The 12,662-nt window shown below is 34.1% G+C and overlaps 1 pseudogene across 1 annotated transcript; it reads right to left on the reverse strand.

Annotated features, from left to right (window-relative positions):
• Positions 1-2,591: 2,591 nt before the first annotated feature.
• LOC143574219 (ABC transporter B family member 1-like) lies at positions 2,592-9,323 on the reverse strand (annotated as a pseudogene). The gene is made up of 10 exons (XR_013142553.1): positions 8,929-9,323; positions 8,644-8,698; positions 8,375-8,550; positions 8,084-8,284; positions 7,353-7,612; positions 6,955-7,271; positions 6,637-6,860; positions 5,029-5,417; positions 4,064-4,772; positions 2,592-3,977 (listed from the first exon to the last, which is right to left on the reverse strand). The product of XR_013142553.1 is annotated as an ABC transporter B family member 1-like (transcript).
• Between the last annotated feature and the right edge of the window lie 3,339 nt (positions 9,324-12,662).

Raw genomic sequence — 12,662 nt, forward strand, 5'->3', positions numbered from 1 at the left:
CTGATTTCTCAAGCCCAAATACGAAAATCCCGGTCCAAATTTAGTTCGGGTTCGGTTTTTGGCGCGAAAAACTTATCGGGTGCGTTAAACAACGCGAAAACGAGTGTTTTTCGGCTAGTTAGAATCTTTCATGATGAAATGAATAGTTTGTTCGGGTCTAGATGGGTCATGGGACTGACCTCACCAAGTCACCATATACCAGTGTAGCGGACCTCTCAGTGAGTTTGACTTACGCATGATAAAGATCTAAATACCAAATGTCTACAAGCATTCATATGTCATACTTTATATTAATCTTTATCTCCAAAATATAAAGAAAAACATATATTTTCATTTATTTAGCTTCCACATTCCATTCAGCATACTCTAAAATATAGAGTAACTCTCAATTTATAAAGGATTATTATTTACCATTTAATATAATTTTGTGAGTGTATAGGAAAGAGAAAAACATAAAATAAATGTTTGTGAGTATGAGATGTGAGATGCTTTTATAATATAAACCAAGTTTAGATAAAAATAACGTTTTTAGTTAAAATATACCGATAGAGATGTAGAATGAGTGGTGTAACAAACAAAATTAAAAATTGAGCCAAACGGTTTTAAAAAATTCAAAAACCAGCGTTTTGATTTTTGCCTCAGGTTTAGCCCAAAACCATTTTAAAACGAACCGTACATCCGTACACACCCTCTAACGTGATGAATATCTAATGTCTACACGGGCTCATTAAGATTTTCATAACTAACCATTTTTCAGATTCTCTTTTATAATAATGAAACTTGGTGGTAGGGCTGTAAACGAATCGAACGAACACGAACAAGGCCTTGTTCATGTTCGTTCATTAAGAAAATAATGTGTTCACGAACGGTTCATGAACACTTAGTGAACATGATTTTATGTTCGTGTTCGTTAATTAAGAAGATTAATGTGTTCATGAACGGTTCACGAACACAAATAAAATAGGCCGAGCCTAGAGATTGAGACCGATGTATTCATCAATGTGAATAATGAAAGCCTGTAAACGAATCGAATGAACACAAACAAGGGCATGTTCGTGTTCGTTCATTTAACTTTAAAAGAACACGGACACTTAATCGAACAATTATTTATGTTCATGTTCGTTTATTTAAAAAGGGACATTTATGTTAGTTTATTTAAAAAGGGACATTTATGTTTGCTTGTTTAAAATCTAAACGAACATAACTGAACAAAAATAAACGAACATACATGAACAAATGTAAATGAACACAAACAAGCATACACAAACTTAAATGAAAACACTTAAATAAATATAAATTAGCAAATATAAAACCTTTAAGTATATGACATGTCTAGATAATATTTAATTACATAAACGAACATAAATAAACAGACATAAACGAACATAAATAAACAAACGCTCATGAACATAAATGAACGAACGGAACATGTGTTCATGTTCGTTCGTTTATTAAACGAACACAAATTTTTTGTTCATGTTTGTTCGTTTATTAAATAAACGAGCATAAACGAACTTCCCGCCGAATGATTCACGATAGTTCACCGAACGTTCGGTTCATTTACAAGCCTAGTTGATGGTGACTGGTGTTGACAACTTGACATATTTGCTTTTAATTGACAGATTTAAAAATACTGTTTGTATGTAACAAAGGGCAATTTATTAATATTGTAACAACTAGTGTGTTCCTTTCGCGCGCTACGCGAGGAACTCAGTAACATGCTCGAGTTTTTAAATGCAAATATACAAACACATCATAACGACTATCACTTTAATACAAAAATGATAAAAATATATCTAAATACAAAAAAACCCTGGTTGGTATTGATTCGGCTCATTACGGTATCGACGTGGTACTACACTCACTATATAGCTTACAATACAAAAAATATATTCTATTGCAAATACAATTTCGTTTTCAATGAAACTTATTTCTTTATTGCAAATGCACCTTCGTTCTTTAACAACGCGTTATAGATAAGATGAACATGTCGTAACGGCATACTAAAAATATAAAAAACTTCGTATGTTGGCCATTAAAAGCATGTTGTAACGGCATACTAAAAAATCTAAAAACTTCGTATGATGGTCATTAAAAAAGATCAGTAACTTAAATATAAATATATACATATAACAACAAATTAAAGAACATATTAAACCATGAATATTTTAGGGGAGCAAAATTACAAAGTAAACAAAGTTTAACAAAAAAAAAAGTTTAGGGATCAAACTAAAATAGCTTATAACTTTAAGAAGGCTAATTTAAAAGAACTTAAAAGTTAAGGGACTAAAATTACAAAATTTGTACACTGGTTTCTATTATTTGGGAGGGGCTATGGGTCTAACGGATAGGTGTGGGGCTAAAGAGTAATGAGTTTTTATATATTTTTTATTTTTTATGTAATTGATAAATTGAGAACTTACAGTTACAATAATGTGAAATTATCAAAGTATCACTTGTTACCGTAGATTGGCTACAGTTCCCACCGTCTATTTCGTTTTATATATAGGATAATTATATTTATATTTTGTGTAACCAAAATGGTTGTTTTACTTGTAGAATTCTAAATAAACGCTGTGTTTGCAAGAAACCTCATTTCATACAACAAAACCTTTTCATATACTAGACAACTAAACGTTACAACATACATTGAAAGTTACATTCAAAAAGGTTACAAATATAACACACAAAACATTCGAATTCGTAGACTATCACATAGTCGAGGAATTCGAACCACCCGACACCACATTTACAACTTCACGCCCGTGTGAGAATCGTTGTAATTGAATCATCTTCGCGTAACATCCATCAACATAGTTTTTCAACAAATGTGAGTGTGACCCTTGTTCCACAACCTTGCCATCATCAATAACCGCGATACTATGAGCATTTTGTATCGTCGATAACCTGTGCGCAACAACAATCGTTGTTTTCCCTGAACAAACACGCTCAAGTGCTTCTTGGATGCATTTTTCTGACTCTGCGTCTAGTGCACTTGTCGCTTCGTCTAGTAGCATTATCTCGGCTTTTCTTAAAAAGGCCCGTGCAATGGCGACACGTTGCTTTTGTCCACCCGAAAGTTGCACACCTCGTTCGCCCACAAACGTGTTGTATCCGTCTGGTAATGAAGATATGAACTTGTGCGCGTTAGCAAGTGTGGCGGCTTCGATAATCTCTGCTTCGGTTGCTGACTCGTGCCCGTATGCTATGTTTTCGTAAATCGTCGTTGCAAAAAGGCACGGTTCTTGTGGGACCGTGGCGATGTGTCGGCGTAGTGACTTTAGGTTATATTTACGGATATCTTTTCCGTCGATTGTCACACGTCCAGATGTCGGCTCGTAGAATCTTTGAATGAGTGCGATAACCGAGCTCTTTCCACACCCGCTTGCGCCCACTAGGGCGAGAGTCTTTCCGGCTCAGACCCGTAAACAAAAACCACTAAACACTAGGGTGTCAGGACGAGAGGGGTAAGCGAAATCAACATGTTTGAGTTCGACTTCCCCTCGAAGGCGGTCAGGAACAGGAGTTGAGTCAGGATCATCCGACTCAATCTCGGTTTTGCGGTCAATAAGGTCAAACACTGACCGCATGGCCCGGCCGCCTTTGATGAAATCAGGAGCCAGGGTCAGAGTTTCGGCCGCACCATTGGCCGAAACCATTAAAACCATGAACACACGAATGGTTTTTGAGAAGTCAGAGATTCCATGCTTTACGAGCCATGACGCGTACCAAAGCCCGAGCGCGTACGAAGCGTAGAGCAAAAACTGAGCCACCCCGAACCCGCTTCCGGCAATTTGTCCCTTCCAGAAACATCTACAAACCGGTGCTTCGAGACTCGTCGTAAATAAGTTGACTATCTTTGTCTCCGAGTTGAACGCTGCCACGGTTCTCATATTCGCCACCGCCTCTCCAGCGAGCTGCGTGGCTTTCGCGTGTGCGCCTTCCAAATCGCCCGAAAATCCTTCCATAAACATTTTCTGTTCAAATAAGAAAAATACTAAACAGTTAAATAAAAAACCTTAGGACGCGTTTGGTTCACGGAATTTAATAAAAATTACAGCACCTGCAAAACAGTTGCTGCAACCACCAAAGGAAAAACAGCAATAAGAACAAGAGCAAGACGCCACTGAAGAACGAAACCCGCGGTGCAGGCAACCAACATGAGTGCAGAGTTCTGCATAATAACCGAAATGCGGTCACCAATGGCGGAGCGGACATTATTCGCGTCCAAACTCAACCTGGCCACCACCCGAGAGCTTTCATTCTCCTCTTGATCGAACCACGCCATCTCATTATTCAACACCGCCTCGAGCATCTTCTCCCGGACCCGTTTCGTCAAGTTTTCACCAACAATATCCCAGAAACAATGCTGCAGCGTGTTGAAAATAAGCGCAGCCGATGACACTCCGATCAACAGATAACAATATTTTCCAATCTCTTTAACCATGTATTCATGATCTTGATTGTAGTACACACTCAGGACAGCACTTAGAACATAAGCAAAGAATGCACTGAGTGAACCACAGATCACTGAACCCACGGAACCAACCAACGCGTAGGTCCATTCAGGTGAGTTCATTTTGGCCAGCCGCCAGAAGGAACTTGCTTGCACCTTAAACTGAAGCTTCTCGTGCCGGTGGTTCGGGTATCCTCCATCGATGCTAAACTCTGAGGTTGAGAAATCAGATAATCTTCGTGAGTATGGTGATTGCCCATAAGATGAGTTTCGTGTCATTATTGGTGAACTAACCGACGGTCTTGCACTCGAAGGCCTGAAACATGTCAATCGGTTTGGTTACACAGTCAGTTTTTTTACGGTTTGTTTATAAAACAGACCGTATGTTTACTAAAGTCAAACCGTTAGTAACGGTTTAGTTTGGTTTACAACAATGGTAAAAAACAAATATTAACGGTTTGACTTTAGTTTCGATTAAAAACCGTCAAAATCGAACTGGTGAACAACCACACTTGTTAGAAACAAGTTTGACTATTAGGTTGAATTAAATGGTCAAATTTGACTTAGTCAACTTGAAGTAAGTAAGTCTTGCACTACTTTTTCTTGCATTATTCAAAGCAGTTTCATGAGCAACTTCTTGCATCTTTAGAAGCTTAGCATAAACACCATTTTGGCCTTTGGCAATAAGATCATCATGAGTTCCAATTTCCAAGACACCACCTTGTTGCAAAACTGCCACGAGGTCCGCTTTGCGTATGGTGGAGAGACGGTGGGCGATCACCAGAGTCGTTCTCCCGATCATAAACCGGTCTAACGCCTCTTGTACTAGTTTCTCTGATTCTGAATCTAGAGCACTTGTAGCCTCATCTAAAAGCAAGATTGAAGGGTTCTTTAACATTGCTCATGCTATTGCTATTCGCTGTTTTTGACCGCCTGATAGTTGTAATCCTCTCTCCCCAACCTGCACATAACTTTTTGTTAAGCCCGATTTTGAACGAGCCAAGCCGGCTTGGTGTGTTTATCTTAATGAGCTGAAATGTTGAGTACAAGTCAGTTCTTTTATTTAAAAAAATATATATTTTTTAATTTTTAAGTTTATAGTTTCTACACATATTGGTGTATATAAAAACAGGTAATTTTTTTAGCATACACACAATGCAGATTTTACAGTCTACAAAATTTATAATTTATATATATTAAAAATTTGGGCTTTAACTTAAATGAGCTAGCTAACGAGTGAGCTTACGTTCACTCGGGCTCGACTCGTTTACAAACTGAGCTGATTTCAAGCAAGGTTTTTTTTTTTTTTTTTGAGAAAGGCTCGATCCGCAGGCCTTTTGAACCGCCCTATACCCGACCTGACACTTGGGAGCTTAGTGTTAAGTGTTTGGAGTAGGTTGAGGGTAATTTGGTAATTTTGTCTATGTAGGGACCCACCCTTATTGAGATTTCTTCACAAACCAAACCATATTCACATCAAGTTTAAGACTGAAAGTCAAAGAATGCATGCAGTTTTGTCTTAGTTTTGGTCAAAGGGTTCAGTGAACATGAGCACAGTCAAACAAAATCTTTTGAGCCTGTCAGTCATGTGGGGAATTCAATATTTATTATTTATTTATTTATTTTATGTATTTCTTTAATTATTGTCCTTCTCATCCACTGGTGTTGCAGTTAATTTCTTGTTTCTTGCAGAAATCTGCACATGCAATGTTGACTAAACAACCATGTTATAACTTCAGTAACCATACTAAATTTGACTTTTACAAACAAAAGTTAGGTTTGTTTTTTGACCAAATTTGCCATTCATATTAAATCTTTAGAATGAAGTATAAGCAACATCAAAAGCTATAACCTTTAACTAAAGAAAGCCCCACCTTATCCTCCAAATCCAATCAAGATCAATCACCATCAATGTTTTAACCTTAAAGTTACCCATGCGGTCCCACCACACGGGCCCGTACTTAAAGATTCAAAATGACCAAAATGCCCTTTCGCCTAGATACTAAAATGTGTAGGTTTCGTTAAGGGGAACACGGTTATTGTAACATTATAGTATTTTACTAACTGACTTAACATTCAAGATGTAAAATGACCGAAATGCCCTCATACCTGGATGTTAAAAAACCCAGGCTTGATAAGGTGAATTACCACCAATGTTTTAAGTTGAGTCATTGACTAACCTGAGTATCGTATGCATCGGGTAACTTTATAATGAACGAATGAGCATTAGAGACGCGTGCAGCCTCCTCAATCTCAACAAACGATGCATCGGGCCGACCCAAAAGTATGTTTTCTTTGATAGTGGTTGCAAACAGTGCTGGCTCTTGGCTAACCAGACCTATTTGTTGCCTTAACCATTTCAAGTTCAGTCCTTTAATGTCATGACCATCAAGCATTACTTGTCCTGCGTAAACCAAACAAAACAGAATAATAAGAGGTTTTCGCTCTACAACTGATGTGGTGTACTGTATGCATGTATAGTTGTACATTCTGATTACCTGATGTGGGATCATAGAACCTTTCAATTAGGGAAACAACAGTGGACTTCCCCGAACCACTGCTTCCAATCAAAGCAATGGTTTTTCCAGCAGGAACACTTAAACTGAAGTTGTTTAGAATTTTAACATCTGGTCTTGAAGGGTATGAAAAGTCAACATTTTTCAACTCTAGTTGACCCGAGACCGAATCCAACTCCAAACCCGTGTCACAGTTTCTATCAACGTTTGGTTTATGATCGATTATTTTAAAGATTTTAGCTGCGGCTACTCGCGCTTTTGCAAATACAGACATACTTGGAGCAGACTGGCCTAAAGCACTATCAAAAAATTTGTAAATTTTAGAAACTAGAACAAGTAAATTTTTTAACTGAAGTTTTAGTGAGAGAAAGAGTGCTTACAGTCCACCAATCATGACAGAGAACATTGTGGAAATTGCAAGTCCTCCATTGGTGTAACCATGTCTAACAAGATAGCCTCCATACCATAAAAGAAGTGCATAACAACAAAAGACTGTGAAATAAGTTGCTCCTAATCCTAATCCTTTTGCAAATCCACTTCTGTATCCAAGTTTTTGTGAGATTTTTAATGCTGCAGAGTAGGCTTGTAATGCCTTTGATTCACCAACGTACGCCAAAACCGTTCGAATTTGCGCAATTGTCTGCATTTTTTTTATGGATCAAGAAAGTGCCCAAAATAGTAAAACAGTGAACTTTAATATATCAAAAGCAGTTTCCAGAACTGAGCTTACATTCAAACAACACCACATATGTAAAACCATCAAAAGACAGATTTTTTTTCTTTTTTTAGCTTATAATTTTGATCATATATAGCAATATTAAGGGAGAAAAACATTAAAAGATTAACCTTTTTCTTGAAATTTAGATCAAATCTTAGACAAAATGCTTTTTTAGATCAAATTCATGAACACCCACTTTAGAAAAATGAAAAAGATTAGATTTTTTCTTGACTCACATAGAAAAACAGGGGAATATTATTATATTAATTCTAGTATTGAATTTAACTTAAATAAAAACCCAGATCAAAGATTGATTATTTGGTATCTAAAAACAGAAAAAATTGCTAATTTCTTGAAATGATTTAGGGTTTAAAAAAATTAGATAAAACTCACCTGCTCAACAATGTTTCCAGCTTCAGAAAGAGCTTCTTGACTTTTAGAAGTCAATTTAGCTAATGTGGTCATATGAATGGCACCAATTATAGCAATTAATGGCACAACAGCAAGTGTCACAAGTGCTAATTGCCAAACTGCTGTGAATCCCACCACAAATCCAGACACAAATGTTGCCAAATAATGTATAAAATTTCCCAACTGTAAACACACAAAACACCCATATTTAGAAAACCATCTTTATTATGTTTTTGCATAATAAAACAACAAAAAGTTATGTTTTTTATTAACCTTTTCACTAATAGCATCTTGAACTATAACTGCATCAGTATTAATAGCAAACACAACATCTGATGTTCTGACTTCAGTGTCAAAGTATTGAATGTCTTGACTTAATGCTGATTCTAGATATTTGATCCTCATTTTTGTTGATTGTCTTTCTCCAGTCCACATCCAACATGATATTTCTGAAAAATATGGCATAATTATTTCAAATTAATAAAATTTTCTAACAGTAGTTGAAAAAATGTTACTGAAAGTTGAAAAGTTAGCATAAACACCTGCCCATGACGATGCCCATATTGCAGCTCCAACTATAAGAAAGTAAAATGCATACTGCAAATCCCATCAAGAGAAATCAAGAATTTGACATAAAAGATCATTTTTTTTATGAAAAAGATCAAGAATTTGAAAAAAAAGATAATTTTTTTATGAAAAAAGATCAAGAATTTAAAAGAAAAAAAAAATCATCTTTTAATAAAAAAAGATCAAGAATTTGAAAAATAAAAAGAAAAATATGATTTTTATTAATGAGAAATGATCAAGAACTTGAAAAAGATTGTTACCCTTAACACTTCATGACTCATTTTATCAATGTTGTTTGCATTGGAGCCAAAAGAATTAACAAGATCTGATCAGCAAAGAATCTGAGAAAGATAGGCAAAGAACAGCCATGAACAAAGGCTCCAACTGAGCCAACTCCCATTAACACATAATCCAATCTGTCTGCAAATCTGAACAACTCCTTAAACCCTACTGAAATCTCCTTATCTTTCTCTGCATTTTTACTGTTTTCTCCTTCCATTTCCATATTGGGTTCAGGTGATCCCAAGGGTAAATTTGGGTTTTCAGAGACTACTTCAAGACTTTGCGTTTCAGACCATCTCCACTTCCCTCTGCCTCTCTTTATCTCCTCCTCAAACTCTTCTGATGCCATTTTTTTATTTTTATTATTATTATTATTATTATTTGGTGATTCTCTCTCTCTTGTTTTCTCTCTCTCTCCTACACTTTCTCTTTTGTCTGTTTATCTTTTTCTGACTCTCAAGACTCTGGATCTATATTTACTTTAGTTTTTGGTTTTTTAATTTACTTTTAAAAGAAAAGGAGAAAAAGAAAACAATAATCCAAGGAACAAAGATTCTTTTGTTCACACTTCATATACAGTTGCATGTATACATTCAAGAATGGAGAAAACATGGTTATTTTTATTTTTATTTTTATTTTTATTTTTATTTTTTAAACATGTATTTAGAGTTGTGTACTTGTGTTCTCATTAGTTATTTGAAGGTGCTTCACTATAGGGTTTTATAATTTGATTTTGGAGTTGTTTACTTATAATATAAGTTACGTTGTGTTTTTATTTTTAACAGGTTAAGCTATGCGTAATACGAATAGAAAGTTACATGTTTTGACGTGGATCCATTTAGGTCCGGTATCTAACTCGCCCGACATGTCTGTTTTCACACACCTCTAAATATGATATTGATCAAATGAAAGTTGTATAAACTTTTATGCAACTTCTAAAAAAGAAAATATGATATTATTAGTTGATGTTAAATATCTAAAGTTATAATGTTTGAACTTGTCACCTACAAGTGAAGATAGGGTTTTATGAGGCTGAAATTCTGGAATGGAAATTAATTTTCTTAACCACTAAAAATTAGACCATACAAAATAAAAAACATATGATAAATTTACATAATAACTTTATCAAATAAAATGATAAATATATCTATTTTTATATAATTATTATTCGCTATATCCGTCTCGAACAATATTTCACTTTTTATATAACGAAATACATAAATAAATATTTTGCATCCATTTCATAGACGAATCGTCATTACAAGTTCTTGGTATGTATAGAGGTGATTCATTTTATACTTTTATAAAACTTCAGACCCTGAAAAGAAATTCTAAAAAAATAAAGTAAATTTACAAAAATAAAGTACATACATGAAAAATTACTCTAGACAAATTTCACTTATTCAAAGAAAACATATAAAAAAACTATATCAGTTATTACACTTCCCACATTCATACAAATAAAGTAGAGGTGTGAAAAAGTAAGAACTTTCATAAAACAAACAGTGTCCAATGTCCTGTAAATATATATAAATATATAAATGTAGTTTGTATAATATATAAAAGTAAATTTACTGATAAAAGTATTCACCTTCCATTCCGGTGTGAAAAGATTATTATTGTACAATTTGTATATGTTTGGTCTATGTTTATACTAGTGGTGCAGTATCATTGTATATTTGTATCTGAATGTGTCAGATTTTTATTGAATTAAATGCAATAATGAGTTGTGTTTTTTGGAAAAACTAATGTTTTTGTGTACTAACTAAATAATATTTGTTTACTTTTAAGTGCAACGGTTTCGGTGTTCACACGGTAGAGGAGAACACCGAAAGTGACGTCTGATTATTGAGAGTTTTGTTTTGTTTTTTTATATTAGATTGTTTATAACAACAAATATTTCCCCTAATATTTTCTAACCTTGCAATAATTTAAACTCTTCCACACTATACTTAAAGTGACTAACACTATACCTATAGCTCGGTGTTTTATATTTAATTTTTTAATATAACTAAATCTGAACACTTCAAAATTTATTATGTTTATAAATGATATGATATCTGAGATAAGGAAATCACAAAATAATTTACAAAGAAACGTTTATGTTATTAAGAAATGCTTAGGAGCTAGGTTGGAAAAACAAGTCGGGCAAGTCATATCATAAACCAGTTCCATAATAAGTCCTGATGAGTCTATTTGAACCGTTTTCATTTAAGCCTGTCGCACCAGCTGAACCAACAAACAATACTAAGTGGGTGGATCAGATTTCAATATTTTTACTTTTTTTTCTTTTCAAATCACATTTATTGATTTATTTAAAATCTTAAATATGAGAAACACTAAAGTCCACGACAAGTTCAGGATCCCCACAAGCAAAATCATGGAAGACGTGTAAAGATTGAGCTTCTCATGGGTGGTATCGAGGTTAAGAAAGTTCTCTTAGATTGGGAGCATTGGTTGTTAGCTTCTTGTTGGCCTGTTCTGATTAATAAAATCTCATCATTAAAAAAAATTAGCAATATATATTAACATTTTAATTTATAAAATAGTGTGATCGTCTGGTTCCTGAAACAAGTCGGACCAATAGATCGATTTGATGATCTCTCAAGTTTATAATTGTATTGAATTAATAACCTTTTTATTAGATATATATATATATATATATAACTAGCTTTTAGCCCCCGTATTACGGGGGTTGTTTTTTGCATTTGTCGTTTCTATTATTATGAATATGTTTTTTCAAATTTTAATTTAGTTTGTTGTACGAAGTTTGTTTAGATAACATACATACATAGTAGTTCATTTGTCAATTTTGGCCGCTTTTTTTTCGTATGAAACTATTTATCCGTTCCTTATTTAGATCGATCACCGATCATCGGTTGGTCCTTGTGGCACCAAATAGTTGTCCATTCCTTATTTAGATTGATCTCGTATTACCGTGACTTCCCATATCAAAAAGGCTTATCCGGACATTACGAGTGGTTTCAAACGTTATTACTAAAAAGTTACAAAAGATGTCACTTTCTATAGCAGCCATAAGTATTAACTACAAAATATTTGGTTGTACAAATATTAGTTACAGAAAAAGTAGTGTTTGTTATCCAAGTTGTCCTAGTAGTGCTTGCTGATGACTTCCCACATTCCAAAGCATTTGCCTAATGTTTTCGATTCCCCCCCCACAACCTCAGTATTTGCACAGAAAACGTGATTGCCTGATAATATGTAATCTGTTAGTTTACCTATAGTGCATAAGTCTTTTTTTTCCCTTGCATTCACCCAAAAAAAGCATAAACCTTCACTGGTGAGATAAATTTATAGCTGGAAATGGAAATCCTTTAAAGTGAAGGAACTTACGTTCTAGAAATGCATGTGAAGACACAGATCAAAGAAAAAGGCATAAAGGAGAAACAGTGGTATATAGATTTATGGATGAACAAACAAACGGTTTGCAAACTTGTAATAAAAAAATAAAAAATGGTTATGGTTTTATAAGGGTAATGCAGTCATAAAATAAAATATTATTTATAAAAAAAGTTTAAATGAACTTGCTGCCCTTGAAAATAATCATTTGAAAATAAAATATTATTATTTATATTTGTCAATTATATATATTTTCTGGATTTTAATTTAATTTATTGTTAGAAAGTTTGTTATATTCATTCAGAATTTATATACTTGGGCATATTTTGATCAATTTATGTTTTTTTATATT

Source organism: Bidens hawaiensis, unplaced genomic scaffold (assembly GCF_021521415.1).
Source record: "Bidens hawaiensis isolate Kalapana, Puna unplaced genomic scaffold, B.hawaiensis_p1.1 tig00026862_1, whole genome shotgun sequence".
Classification (NCBI taxonomy): domain Eukaryota; kingdom Viridiplantae; phylum Streptophyta; class Magnoliopsida; order Asterales; family Asteraceae; genus Bidens; species Bidens hawaiensis.